This window comes from Channa argus, chromosome 2 (assembly GCF_033026475.1).
Source record: "Channa argus isolate prfri chromosome 2, Channa argus male v1.0, whole genome shotgun sequence".
Classification (NCBI taxonomy): domain Eukaryota; kingdom Metazoa; phylum Chordata; class Actinopteri; order Anabantiformes; family Channidae; genus Channa; species Channa argus.
In genome coordinates, this window is record NC_090198.1 from 26,337,180 (window position 1) to 26,352,600 (window position 15,421).

At 40.2% G+C, this 15,421-nt stretch overlaps 1 protein-coding gene across 2 annotated transcripts in view; it reads right to left on the minus strand.

The window, feature by feature from the left end:
• csmd1a (CUB and Sushi multiple domains 1a) overlaps positions 1-15,421 on the minus strand; it is a 378,013-nt gene that overhangs the window by 288,644 nt on the left and 73,948 nt on the right. The gene's annotated exons all lie outside the window — the stretch shown is intronic.

Consider the following 15,421-nt stretch of genomic DNA (forward strand, 5'->3'; position numbering starts at 1 on the left):
TTAAACATTAAAAACATGCCTACATACTGTAATATAGTTCTTAGCACATCCTGATTTTCTATACTGAAAGGTTTAACACAAAAACGTATATGTTTTGAGGACATGAGTTCACACAAAGTCGGTCCCCGGTCGTCGGTGGACAGGCGACACAGTTGCACATACTGTACGTACAGAAGAGTCGCTCCTTAGAGCTGGCTGCATTCTAAAGAATTCATGAACAGCTTTTAAGTGTTAAGTTCGCTCAGATGAAAAGGCTGAACATTAATAATAAAACAGCTCCTAAAACTGACCAAAAGCCAAGCTAATGTGTAATAAGTGTGGCGAAAGCTACACATCTCTAACTGGATTGGACAAAAACAAACCAAAAGAACCCGAACGAACCAAACAAAAAAAGAGACCAAATTTAGTTCGGATAAGCCGACTAAGGAAGGCAAATCATAACCAAAGCAAAACAAAGCTTAACAAGCAGCTGGCAAAAAAATACTGTGATGCCAAATGATATGTTACGGGTTTCGCACCACAGTAGCACATGAAAAGGCCTAAATAAGAGTTAAGAACAGAATGAGTGAAAGCTCCCGCACTATTGCACACTGAGTCTAAGGAAACGTTTAATGCGGTTTGCTCTTAAATAAACCAGAATATACAAGGAACGCACTGCAGTGTGTGTGTGTGTGTGTGTGTGTTTGGGGGGGGGGGGGGCTGACATGAAAGCCACTAGTAATTGTTTCTCAGATAGCAATGCTATTGATTTATTAACCTCATGTTACTGAGAACACTTTCTCACTTTCAAACATGAACAGACATGTGTTGTACACTCCAGAGACAACTACTGGGTCAATCAACCAAATACTAACAAAATATGTGATTCCATTTTTCGGTGTGGATTTTTTTTCTCTCCCCCGTCAAAATGAGAACAGAACTTGTTCATTGTGCGTATACCAGATGTTCTTGTTTGTTTGAAGTAACACAAAATACACAAACATACATAAATACCTATACACAAGCCCAAATGGACAGGCTGGCAGTAACATACACATACACACACACCCCTACTTTTGCTCACACACACAAACTCCAAACCATCTGGAGTGTCTAGATTAATTTCAGATTGTTCTCCGCTGTCTTTCCAACCCAATTCACCTCTCCCCCTCAGCCGTCTTTGTGTCCGTCTCTCATCCTGTCTCCAGTTGTCTCTCTATTTCTGACTGTGGTCTCTTCTGTTGCCAGATCCCCCTCTGTCTGCTTTTGAACAGATGGGATAAGTAGAATTCAGCAGATATTTGCATCACACCGGATGCCATATTGTAGCACCATACTTGGGGCATTTCAGTAAAAAGTCCTTTGCTTTTCTTTATTGTTTGTGTAGCATTAAGGTTTTTCCTCCTTAAATTTAGTTAATTTAATGTAGCTTTTTGCCGAAGGAAACTGTCCAGTGAAAAACTAAGCTAAAAGCCATATGGTCAGTCCATCTCGCAGCTGTCCATATGAAGACAACAAAGCATCATTTCTTACTCAGGCAACCATGCTCACAGAGAATTCCACCAACATTGTTCAGTCTGTTACCGTGAATTAGTTCAATTTGCTAATTAGTACACAGTAACACAGTGTCACTAAAGTTGATAGGAATGTCATTTATTTCACACATTTTTTCACTAAGAAAGGACAAAAATGAAGATTTTAGAAAATATTCCAAGGAAAATTTTGAAATCTGCTAAAATTCATGGAGATCTCTCCAACAGCCAAGACATGTCATATTACTAATTAAAAATTTGTGGTGAAGCAATAATAAAGTAAGAAGATCCTCCAAATTCCCAAAGTACAGTAGACCCATCAATTCCTCCATACTTCAGTCTGGAACAAACCAGTAGAACCATAAACTTACAAACAAACACCTTTGTGCCACTGCGTACACAAAATCCCACGTGCAACCAAACTGTAATTGTCATTATGTTTTAGAGGAAACATAATCTGTGGATGAATTATATGTTCTCATATAATTCAGTGATTAGTTTTCAATAAATGAAACACCACAATTTAAATAGTGTCATGAGGAGGCTGCTGGGATGGATTAACTCCAGAGCACTGTGTGTGGTCAGGTGTAGGCAAGAAAAGCACTTTGGTTGAGTTGTAGTTTTCTCTAACCTTAACCATGTTCATAAATACGTAGTCTATAAAACAACTTCAATGAAGGTGAAGCGTGGATATATGGATGACGAAGTGGCTGTTGCACTGCAAGATCGAACATGTTGCTGGAAAATGATCATGTTGTTGAGAATGTTTTACCGATGATGATGTTCTGACTTTCCATTGCTGTAAATGAATACATGCTGTTGTTAGTGTAAGTGTAAACACAAACATAATCCCATTACATTGATGTTCTTGGTAAAACATATTTGCAGTTATAGTTTGGAAACTTTAAATTGTATGGAAACTCATTTTCTGAGGCATGGTTGTTCAGATCAGTAGGCTTCATGGAGTTGGAGCCATGAATGGCTGTACAAAAGACTGCCTGTCAGTCAAATCAGAAGTAGGTGGGATGTTTTATGCTGCTGCCAGCAGTTCCAATGAAAATAGCAGCTGTGAAAGGTGACTCAGAATGTGGTCCAGACCAATAAACCAGAATTTGGTCTGGCTAAAATAGGTGGTCTAGGTCCTGATCAAACTGAATCCCGGTTCGGTTTGTTTGTGGAAAAACATTTTTTGGATGGTTTGGACCGTCGGACCAGCTACAGGAAGTTGAGGTAGGCTATCGTCAGCCTTTAAGCAACACAATAAGATAAAGACCCGAAGCAGACTTAAAAAATTAGCTGAACGAGCACCTGAGGGGGAGGAGGAGACAAGGTATTTCAATTTAATTTGGGCAGAGGAGCAAGTAAAGACCTTCGAGAAACGAAGAAGAGCTCACATTCTGAGACGTCTGAGACTTTCAGGTATGAAAACTCCCTTTGTCTGGAGCAAAGTCAGCCAACACTGTCTAGGCCTGTCTAAAATAGTTCAATTAACTGCAGTTTTTGTCATAGAAGGGTCTTCTGGAGATTTTGGTAGAGGCAAACATCCAGCACCCGTTGTTGGAAGCCACCAGTCAGTTGATGAGTTGCAACCTCCATCATAACAATGACTTGAAAGCCTTGAAAAACAGGGTTTTTTTTAATTTTTTCATCCTGCATGACACAAAGTACTGTGTCATTTTAATTATCAGGACTTACCAACCAATTTGATAGGAAAAGGTTAGGCAGATACACTTAAATCTGTGTAATTTTGGGCTGCTGGTCTCTCTTGTTGTCATGGTAACGGTTTAGAAGTGATTCAGAAAATCTACATTTTTTCCATGTTTCTTGTCACTCTCCTCTCTCTGTAGCCTTTCTTCCTGACCCCGTATGCCATAACATAACATAACATCCCTGTGATGCCTGTGCAGATCTATCAGATACATTTAATTCTAAACTTAGTTTCTTCGCTTGGTGAACGGGAGATGTGCTGATTGACCCATCTGTAACTGTGATACATGAATTCATCTCTGTGTCCCTAAGCCAGGCGTTTCTCTTATTTTTATCATCACTTAAATACATTGTACAGTTCATGCCTGTTTGCAGGGCTGCACAAAAAAAAAAAAAAAAAAAAAAAAGTTAAAAAAGTTAAAATGTTAACATGATTATATTTCCACATTCCATGAGCTGCATGGCACAGTTGAAACAAAGAAACTCAGATCTCTCACCACTTGTACAAAAACCTGCCTTCAGTGCAGAAAAATGTGTTATTCCTCAAGCACATAAACAAAGTGGCCATATTGGATTGGTTCAGTGCGTAGATCTACATAACAATGTAATAGATTGTTAAAATTGTTGACTGTCAAAAGGAGCTGAGTGCTCCAGTAGATCCTGACCACAAGGTCCCTGGCTCATAAATCAGATGCTGGCCTCTTCCTTCCACCACGCGCCGCCACAAATCAAATGCACCTTTCCAAGTTACGCTGTGTAGACCTATTGACTGCAGTGATTCAGGCTATGAAAAAAGAAGCGAGGAGAGGAGATAAGAGGAGGGGAGAGGAAAGAAGAAGAGGTGAGGCCTCTGTCGTGTGTTTTTCTACTATCCGTGTTTTCCATCCCTCTTTGCCTCCTCCCCACCTCCATCTTTTTCATTATCTCTCTGTCAGAATCATTGTGTCTCTCCCACGTTATGTTTGTCTCTCTGCGACGCTCAATCTCTCTCCATCTTCCCTCTCGATCTTTCTCCAGCCTCCTGTCCATCTTTTCTCCCTTTTATTAAGCCCGTATTATCACCAGTCTTCTACCTCACTGTCCACGCTTCTCTTCCTCCCTGTAGCTCCATTCCTCTCTTATCTCTTTCCCCAGCACTGTCCCCACCTCCCCTCTCCCTGCTCTCCTTCTTCCTCTGTCCTGCCTTCTCATCTTTTCATCCCTGCCGCTCTCTCTCCATCCCACTTTACCACAATTATCTCTGTAATAGTATCATGGCATCTCTCCCTAAGTGTCATTACGTGTCTTCCTCGCTTCCTTGCTATTATTATCGCTATGTCATATTGTCTCTCTCCTGGTGTCATTATATCTATCTTTCTGTGTTTCCTCTCTTATCCTGCTAGAGTGTTAGGTTGTTTTTATTCCACCCACTCACCTCCTATATTTATCTCAGAAAGAACAAATACCACAACCTCTCTCTGTCTGTCTTTCTCTCTATCGCCATTTCTCCCGCTCTCTGTCAGCCCACTGTCAAACAGTTTAAGTAAATGGGACTGCAGTTAGATTCAAACATTTAGGCCATTTAGCTGGTGCTCAGTGGGGATAAAAGCAGGTCTCGGGAAAATAATATAAAAGTCCATCTATGCAGTTATTGAAGCTGAAAACGTAAAAAAAAAAAAAAAAAAAAAAGACTTTGTGTTCTCTGTGAAAGCAATTACTCTTAATATGTATTCACCAGTTTGAACTTTATACATCCATCATTATTCTGAATTGTTGGAAGAGTTTAAATAGCACTTTGGATGATTTTTTTGCTAATGAATGTGTTAAGACTAGACATTTTCTTCTTCATGTGCCTACAAATTCACCTCCACATGTTTACTGTGTCATTTTGGGCTGATATTCTATTTTTTAAGTTTGCTTCCTTTGGCCAGTTGGCCAACAGGGTGAAATTCATTAGAGTGCAGATTTGCTGATAAACTGATAAACAGTTTGCAAAGAGTGTGAAATAAGTGACAATAAGTTGATCAACGAGCCTATTTGTCAAACACAAGATTATTAAACTTGTCCGATGTAAATGAGTTGCGCACTAAAACAAGTGAAAAGCGTGAATTTAATCAAGAGCTGTAGTGATGGGCTTAGCGAATGGCGAGGTAAGGGACATGCATCATACCCCATGTGACAAGCACACACACACGCACGCACACACAGACACAGAAAAATGGACCAACGTGCAGAGACAAACAGGGAGACTCAAGGCTTTGTCCAGAGTAAATCCCAAACATTGTCAGCAAGGAGTAAAGGCTGGTTTCTGAAGATGGCAGAGACAGGTAGGATGGATGGTGTGTGTGTGTGTGTGTGTGTGTGTGTGTGTGTACTGTAAGTGTGTGTGTACTGTAAGTGAGAAACCATCAGTGATATAAGCAGACCTAAATAAGGACAAAGTGAGGGGTGGAGAGCTGCGCAGGAGAGAATGCACATGATTGGATGTGTTCTTCTATTTTCATTTGCAAGTGTCTGTCTGCATGTGTGTGTGTGCGTGTGAAACCATAATCGCCTTTTTCACCATTTGCACTCAGAAAAACCCATTGGCTTTCTAAGGGATTCCGCCGTTCTGCCTCTTTATTCAACCACCCTTCAACCTACAACTCAGTATTTGTATGGTCTAAATATAATAAATGGAGATGATTCAGGGGATTGAAATCAAAACCAAGTGCTGAAACCAAATACGCAACAAACTTGAGAAAAACAATCACTCCCCTTGCTTCTCCCTGTGATGACTGCAAAACTGCATGTAACACATCTTTCAAAATGCTGTGCAAATAGTGATGCTTGTTTTTTGGAGGGTTTTTTTGTCAGCATCTCCACAGACATGGTTGCTCATACGCACTGGCTATAATTTTGTCATTCCACTATTTGTATAACGGTGTCAGTAGGGCAGCTCGTGCTTGTTTGTTTGGGGGTTTGGGAGCTGCTGTCAGTCCGATGATGCCAAACCACTAGAGGCAGTTTTATGAGGTGATGGCAAATCCAGTGCACGACACTGCCACAGCATCAGCTTATTTCCAAATATGTCACCAGTCAAGAAACACAAGAGTCTTGAGTCTTGATTGGCTATTTTTGGCTATTCAAATATTTAAAACGACACCACTTGCTGCTTTATCTAAGAAAGGGATGTGGGTGAGACATGTGGTGCTTATTTTTCGATATCAATCAGTGACTAACAGCTGCAAATGTGTAGTACATACAGTTCATACTGTACGGTAAAATACACGACGTAGATATTTAGAGACTTGGCGATACCTGAGTCCAGAGGGCACCAAAAGACACAAAGGAAAGAAAGACATTAAACTTCCCATCAAGGATTCACATGTGATCTTTACAATGGTCACTTTGTTAGTCAGTCCTCATGAAAGCGCACGATATAGCAGGTCACCATTTACCACCATCTCCTAACAATTTTCTTCCTATACAACTAAACTGCAACTGGATGTACTACTGCAAGATCACATATTTCAGCAGAGAACTGATATATTTCTGCTAGGTTGGATATTCTGTTAGACCAAAAATGCGTTATCTGGTAACATGTCTGGTGATGGATGGCAACAGATAGCTGTAAGCATAACATTGACAGATGATCCCATTTTAAGTTCATGTGGTGAACAGTTGCTTCGTACAGACCAACGCACTCATTCACTTGGAATGTAACTTGTCTTTTTGCTCTGTTTTTAGTCTCCACCAGCTCCGGAGGGAAGTGTGTGGCTCCACTGTGTTCACCTACTAGTCTCTTACTTAGTCTGGCTGCTGTTTAGTGATGAGCAGCAGGTGCACAGCAGAGTTGTAAAGCTTTTCATAGCTGCCTGCTGCAGCCAGAAATTAGAGTGAACCAGAACAGTAAAGCTGCTGACCTCAAAACCAAAATGCTATAAAGCTTTGTTGAGTTGAGGGAAACTGCACAGTCAGGTGATAATTGTCTGAGTGCATCACTGTGAGTGAGAGATGCTCACAGCATTTGAGCCACTGCTATTGATTGATTACAGCCACTTTAAGCAAAACTAGCCTCACAGGTCCCTTATATCGAGATAGCTGGGACTTTTCTAAGAGTAAAGTTTGGTGTATTGCTGGAGTTTCCCGGAGTTTAAACTGTCAGACACTCCAGTTTACTCACCACGGCGTAGTGCTGCTCCTGAGTCAATGAAGGGGAAACACACAGATATACACACAGCCATCCAACTAAAAACGATGTGACAATGAAAATCACCGGTGCCCCGCTAGCGTGCAGTGTTATTGCAGAAGAGAGGCAGAGTGCTCACCCTTTAACTGATCCTCGGGGATAAGTCATAAAGAACAAAAAAGCCGATGAAAATAATTTTGCGTTTTTGAAAAGTTGACCTGTAAATGTGATATAGGGAGAGCACAAAGTCAGCACACACACGGGCGCGCGCCAGCAGAAATACATATTCTGCAGTCAAGGCTATTTGGGAATATCAAATCCATGAACTCAGCAATCTGCTGCAGCAAAATGGGCGCTGAGAGCAAGAAGTGGCACAGCAATCGTCTGCATATATGTTTGTGTGTCTGTATGGCCTGGGGTGTGTTTGGTGTGTATCTGCAAACGGTAAACTGCACCATTATTGCTGAGATGTTCTTATATAAACTGTGGCTAGTGGTCATGAGTCGGTCACTCTGTCGTTGCTGACAGAACACAAAAACATGCACGAACACGCACAGTCACACAGCACCTGAAAGCACCATATTTCTCCTTGGCTTGTCTTCTTTTGTTTACTATTCTTTGTCTGTCTCGCTCCCTCTCACCTTTCTCCGTCTCTAATTTCTCTCTCTCTAATTTTCTCCCCTCTTCAATAAAGATATTTCTCCCTGACAGTGGAAATCAATTTCTCGTTTCATCTGACAACAACGCTGCTTTCACTGCAAACCACTAACAAATTAAAGCGGTCCTGTAGCCCAATTCCTATGACAGTAAGCAGCCATTTGTGTGCCTTTTTTTTTCCCTAAATAAAAAAAACTTTACCAATTTGCTGCTCTTTTTTATTCTCTCTGTAGCCCATCACATCTTTATTCCTTAAAGACACTTTAATTGGTTTTGTCAAAGTTTTTGTTTTGTGATTTCATGGTGTGAAGTTTATTTTATCTTTTGCTTACGGTTAATAATCTGTCGCACTGCAAACTTCAATGTCACAGCCCCGTTTTCTTATTTACAACAAAGAGCAGATAATTTCACACTGGGAACCACTGTGACATGCACGCGTACAGTTTAAGGAATCATAAAATCTGCAAAATGACTGAGAAAAACAATCCTCACATTAAAAGCTGCGCTTGCCTGTGTGCTTATGCCCGCATGTGTTCTTGAATATATGCGCAGGTGTTTGCATTGATAAAACGAAGATGAGAAACAAAGAAACAGAAAACCAAATTACTCACTAGTCCAGGAATGCATCTTAACATTTATAATTTCTAATAGAATCCCTTCCTGCTGTGAAAATGATTCATTTATCTTTCCTCGTTTTTCTTTCTTTTTTGTCCTAACAACCATGAAACAACCACGACATCAGTGTGCAATTTCAGCCTATGATATAGACTATATTATGTTTTATTTCTTAAGGTATTTGTCATTACTACTTCTACTAAGTGTTTATGACATTATTAGCTTTAACACTTCATAGAGGGTTTTGTTGCACTACATTATTTGACCATATGTCCTGCGTGTGAGCCTCTTGCAGCTGGAAAATGTTTTAAACCTCATTTAAACCATGTAGGTGAAGTTAATTATTCTAAATTGTTTACATATTTTTCCATTTGTTTTGACAAGAATTGTTGATGGCATTACTGTTTTCATCTTTCATTGTTTTGTGATTGGATTTTAATATTTATAGATTTTATATATTTTTTTTAAGTTATTTAATAAAAAATTCAGCCAAAGTTATGTTTAGATTTAATATGTTACTTTCGTTATCAAGGATTTATTACAGACTGACAGACACACATAATGAAAAGAAGAAAATCGATGTAGGTGGTTTGCAGTCACAGATTCTATTTCAGCAAGAGGCAGAGTAAAGTCTACTCCCAGTGAGAAACAGTTCAACTGACATGGGATTTGACAAATATGAATCACTCAGTAAAACAGGAAAATATCAAAATTAAAAATTCATCCCAGCTATTTCATTATGTGCATAATTACCTGACAGATTAACCTCATTGAACACGGTACAAATGTTCTTCATTGGCTCGTTATTGGATACTGCCTCTGTTCATTGACACTGTATCTGCTGCAGCTTTTTGCTGCCTGCCGCCTGTGTGTCATAAAACACAGTTCCAGGTGAATTTACTTTATCTCTGTTTCTAGCACATCATCTGCACATTAAAGGTAAAAAAAAAACCTCCGGAGTTCACAGAAAATTTGACTGTTCTTAAACATGCACAATTTAATTAGGGCTATTGCTGATATAAGCCTCCAGGACTTGGACATTTTTCTTTAAATTGAGAGGTTATACACTGAATGTTTTATGAAATTAATAATTTGGAAGAAATTATGCCTTTGAGCCGGGGCTGTTACCATCCTCAACCACGGCATGTCGTTTTAAACTGATTGCAAGAGACGGTTGAGGTAATTCAGTTGTAAATAATTCAGTCTTCTTTCTCCGGTGAAATTAATTGGGTTCTGTCAATTATAGTATTTACCTAATTTGTTGCACCTGCAATGGCTCCGTATTTTACTGCTCTAACCAGGCTTCTACTGGAGGTAAGGATGACTTAGCAGGAAAAGGAAGTAAATCCCTCTACATTCACTCTGCCAAGGCTTCTCTCTACAAGTCTTCCTTCGTGTCTTCTCTGTGCGCCTGTCTCTTCACTTTATTGGTCCCTGTGGATTTTTGTGTCTCCTGTGTGTGTGAGAGAGGCAGAGACAAGAGGTGAGGGGGATAGAGACAGACAGACAGAGATGGTCTTCTGGGCGATATGTGTAATAACTCTGTGTGTGTCAGTGCACAGTTAAAATGCACAAAAGCCTCTCTCACACACACACACACACACACACACACACACACACACACACACACACACACACAGTGCAGCAGGACAACAAAGTGGCCGTCCAACGGTTGAGATTCCAACAATGAATGTTAGCTAGCGAACTGGCCACCACAGTAATCGACACACAGCCGACGGTCGCTGGAGAAACGCTTGAAAACATGCACGAGCGTGTGAGCATGTGTAAATATACAGATGTCACTGAAACGATGCACCATTCTTCCTAGAAAGTGTTGAAACATGCAAACGAGCTGGTCCTTTGTTTGTTACAGAATAAAACAAAGAAGCTGTGACACAAGCTGAAAAGTTGCTTATGTTACATGAATTGTATAGAATGGTTTAGGTGACATTAAGTATTTAAAATGTAGTGAACTTGAATCTGAATATTGTATTCAGTTAGACCACATTGAATCTTATAATCAGTTATTCAGTCTATTTAATTTGTGCTGTGCTGTTTTTCTTTGAGTTCCATCAAACACACACGATGAAAAAGTGTTGTTTGAGGCAATGAGGAAGACTATAATCGCTAAAGATGGTAAAGATAAAAGCTACAAGATCATCTCAATGTGGCTTAATATTCCTGTGATCACAGCTGCTAAGATAATGTCTGTGGGACCATGGCCAACCCCCTTGGACACTGCTGAAAGAAGGAAACTAAGCCCAGATTTAACAGAAGGTTAGTTAATAGTTCAAGTTTTGGAGAAAGAACCAAGGAAAACTTCGTAAAAGATGCAGGCTAACCTCCAAGATCCAGGTACAACCCAATTGTGTTGCTTGCTCAATGAAAGTGGACTTCGTGGCAGAAGATCCAGGAAGAACCCACTTTGGGATAGAAATATACACAACTTTCTGTGGTGTGCTAAGATGCATGTTGATGAGCCACGGTGCTTCTGAAAGAATATCCTTTGGACAGAGTAAACAAAGTGGGAGCTTTTAGTCAAGTCGCATCAGCTCTGTGTGCACAGAAAAAACTAACGAAGCTTTTTAAAGGAGGACAGTGTCCCCACTGTGAAACATGCAGAACGACTACTTATTTGAGCGGCTCCTTGAATCAGAGCAGGGCACAGTGAAACATGAAGACTATGAAGGCATTCTGAAGAGTACCATGCTGCACAGTGTCAGGGATCTCGGCCTCAGGTCATGGCTTTTCTAACAGGACAATGACCACAAACATACGTGTAAAATCACCAAGAATGGAGGAGAAGGAAACATTACATGTTATGAAGTGGCTACTATGAGTGTTGATCCAAGTCAAACTGAATATGTGGAAAGAGCTCAAACAGAAAAGGACAAGATGCACAAATAGTTGTGATATAAATATTTAAGGTTAAGAGTCCCAGTACGTATTATTCAATCCTAATACAAAATATAATATTAATCTTGTTCATGCCAAAAGTTAAAGTAATACATTTAAATAGCCACATGAAGAATCGTGTTCTTTTTTTAATTGTGGAGCTAATTACTTTTGTCAACTTCAGCTTAATTTAGAGAAAATTGTGTTTTCTTTTTAAGTGGAAAGAGACAAACTCTCTAGAGATGAATGCACATAATGAGTAGGAAGAAAGGTAAAGTGTGCAAAAGACAAAGCCAGAGAGAGACAGAGAGAGAGAGAGAGAGAGAGAGAGGGATGCAGCTCTTTGCATCAATATATTTGCCCTTGGGGCCCTAATACTCTGTATGCTGTAGTGTGCTTCGTTATTCATCTTTGTGACATTGATGTTTGCCATAAGCGAGTAGGTTGTATGCGTTGGAGACACATACACACACAGAAAGAATAAATAAAATGAAGAGTGTGTGTGTGTGTGTGTGTGTGTGTGTGTGTGTGTGTGTATATATATATATATATATATATATATATATATATATATATATATATATATATATATATATATATATATATATATATATATATATATATATATATATATATAAAAATGGAGACGGTATTACATGCATGTGATAATAGGAAGCAGAGTTAAAACTTCAAGTGGATAAAAAAAAAACAACCACCAAAGACAAATCAAGGCACCAAGCATGTTGTTATTTTAATACACGAAAGAGACAGAGCCAGAGGTTACAAAGAGTTGCGGGAACAGTCAAAGACGGGGATAAATACTATAAATGTATCAATGAAAGATGAGAAGGAAAATGAGGTCATACTCACACTAGGCACCTTCACCCCTTCCCCCCAAACTGCCCTCCTCCCCTCTGCCCTGCTGGCCTGCTCCTGATCTATCGCTGCTCACTTGCGTCACCACCATGTGACTTTTCTTTTTGCAGAGCAGCAGAATGGCGCGATCAAATAAGTCCAACGAACGCAATTTTGGGGGCCAAATGTGTTTGAGCACAGTGCAGATTGCATTGTGCGAGCGCGGCCGACGAGAGCAAGAACTCATGCAGCCAGGCAGATGCTGATAGACTCAATAAAGCAAAAGTAAACCTGTTTTATCCTAACAAAAAAAGTTCTAAAATAGAAAAATAGGTTGATAAACAGAATTTAAAAAGTGACAGCTGACTAAATGATGTCAAACAAAGTTAAAACACCTTTTTTCTTTGTTCTTTTGGGCAATATGATGTGCTGCCGAACTGAGGTTGTGTTTTTTGGGAACTTTCTGTGTTGCACATTTATGACTCAATATTTAAAGTTAGAGAGAAAAACTGTGTCAAATTCCTTATCATAGCTGGCATGTTGCTGAGATGTGTAATGTGTCACATATTAGATATTCGCAGGCATAATGTCACGCTGGAGAAGATTACTCACAGCAATCTCGCACTGGTGCAGTGGCAAATTCACTTGCTGCAAGTGGATAATTTCCTGTCTGCATGAGTTCAATAATGTTGTTGCTTGCGATGACAATTCTCGACCGGCATTAGGAAAAGGGCACGCTAGAGGAGAATGTCAACAAAAATTAGGTGGGTCAACGTTGTTTTGTATCACAAAGTCAAATTATGCCTCTGCCTGTTCAGGATACATCTTGTTTCAGAAAACGTATTGTTTCCTGTGTATTCCAGTTGGTTGTATACGGCAGCCGCCTTAAGCTCTTGGAAAATACACGACAAACATGATTACTGACACAGAAAGATTACTTTTACCAGTATCTGTAATTTACACTTGCTTGCCTGACAGATGAGAGGACCCAATTCTGTTCCTTTCTGCAGCCGGCAAAATAAGTATATGCACTCCACCTGCAAACTGTAATTTGAGGGATAGTGCACATTTTCAAAGCAGCTCACACTCCTCATCCTTAAGTAAATATTTCTGAACTGGCAGCCAAACTGATCCACACTTGTTGCACACTTTTGGCACAGTGTGCGACTCTCTCCATCACAAAATATCAGTGTGTGGTGGGAGCACACTGCTGTTAAATGGGGTGAGAGGAGTTGATCTGATTGTTCGGGATTGATACGGATAAGTTATTCCTCCTAATCCAGCCCCCTTTGCATTGGTGCTGCAGGTGCACCGCTGGTCATGAAATTACTAAAAAACTGTCAGTCACAGCCAAGTGCACTAGTGCAATGAATTTCACTCACAGAAGTAGGCTCCTCTGAGGAAGAGGGGGTTTGAAAGGAGGAGGAGAGGGAGTGAGAAATGGAATGAAAGTGGAACATGGGGAGAGAAGAGCGAGAAACTGTTGTGTCATTTCAAAGGCAAAAAAGGGGGAAAGAGAGAAAACACAGAGTAAAACCCCTTCGCTATCTCACAGGAAGAAATGAAAACTTGTGTCATTACCAGGGAGGGTGCTTTTATTCTGGTGTTTCTATAGCAACAGTTTCTATGTGCCCATTTTACCGACCTGCAGTTATTATGCAACATGTAAAAAAACACAAATGCCAGAAACAATATGATTATTAGTAATCATGCAGAGACAGAGGATTTTTTCCACTCGCTGTATCATATACATATACACGCTGCACTACCTGATACACATACAGTCCCACAGACACAGGGAAACACACACACAGGCACATGGGGCAAGTATAATGTGACGTGACATGTTTCCTCCATGGGCCCCCTCAAAAAGCAGAAAGGTGAAAAAAGGTTTAACAGGGAGCCCGGTATGAAATAAAATATTCAGAAAAATGTATTTGTGCTGTCTGTGTTTGTGCTCACTGTGTCTCCATCCCTGTGACTTCGTCCCGTCTGCATATGCATCCTAATGTGCATCTGTACCCCTGTGTGTATCTGTCAGTGCGATTGCATGTAGCTATATATTCTGTGTGATCGTGGCATGTTATCATTTTCAGGAAGACCGAGTGAGACGGAGACAGACGCTGGGACATCCATCTTCTACAATCTGTGTACGTGTGGACGTGCAAAAGCCCACAGCTCTTCAACAAACTACGTCATCTTTGATGAGGGATTTTGAATATACACACACACACACACACACACACAGTATCATTAAACTCAGCGGATGCTGACGTTTGCCTTCGGTACTTCCCATGACAACAGAATCCCATCAGCATTCTTACTTAAACCTTTTGTTGCTGCTTTAATCACCAATTAACAATCTGTTAGAAAGACAAAAAAAAGGTGAACAGGGAGTCACAGAGAGTGATGGGGTGAGCCAGTGACACAGGGAGGAGAGCGAAATAAAAAAGAAAATAAATATTGTATATGGGAGTAAGGAGGAGGGCAGAACACACACACATACACACACTCACTGACAGGTCATATGTACCTACTCTGCATAAATCTCTCTACATGGCAGGCTATTGTAATATGCCCATTATGATGACAGTTATCGTAATGAGCTCCTATACAGATACAATAGAATAAATTTAAGAGCTGTTAACAGGTTAAAGATTCTGAGGCACACACACGAACACCATAACATACTCAATCAAGAAACAGCCACATCCAGCAACAATTTAAAAAAGAGGTTTAAAAAGATGCAGAAAATAAACTAAGACTTAAGGCAGCTTCAGGTTTTTATGTGATTCTGGTCTCAAAGCGATCTGATTCCTGAGGAGCATGACATCCTGTCACCATTGCTACCCTCAGCATTGTACACAATCTCCCTCTTAATTCACACACACACACACACACACACACACACACACGGTCAAGGAACCGTATGTGTCAGTAAGTGGTGCACAGGGGTTGACCACTGAATGTTGTGTTACCAGTGTGCTAACCAACACACACATACACTTTGTTTTAGCTGTCTAAATTCCTT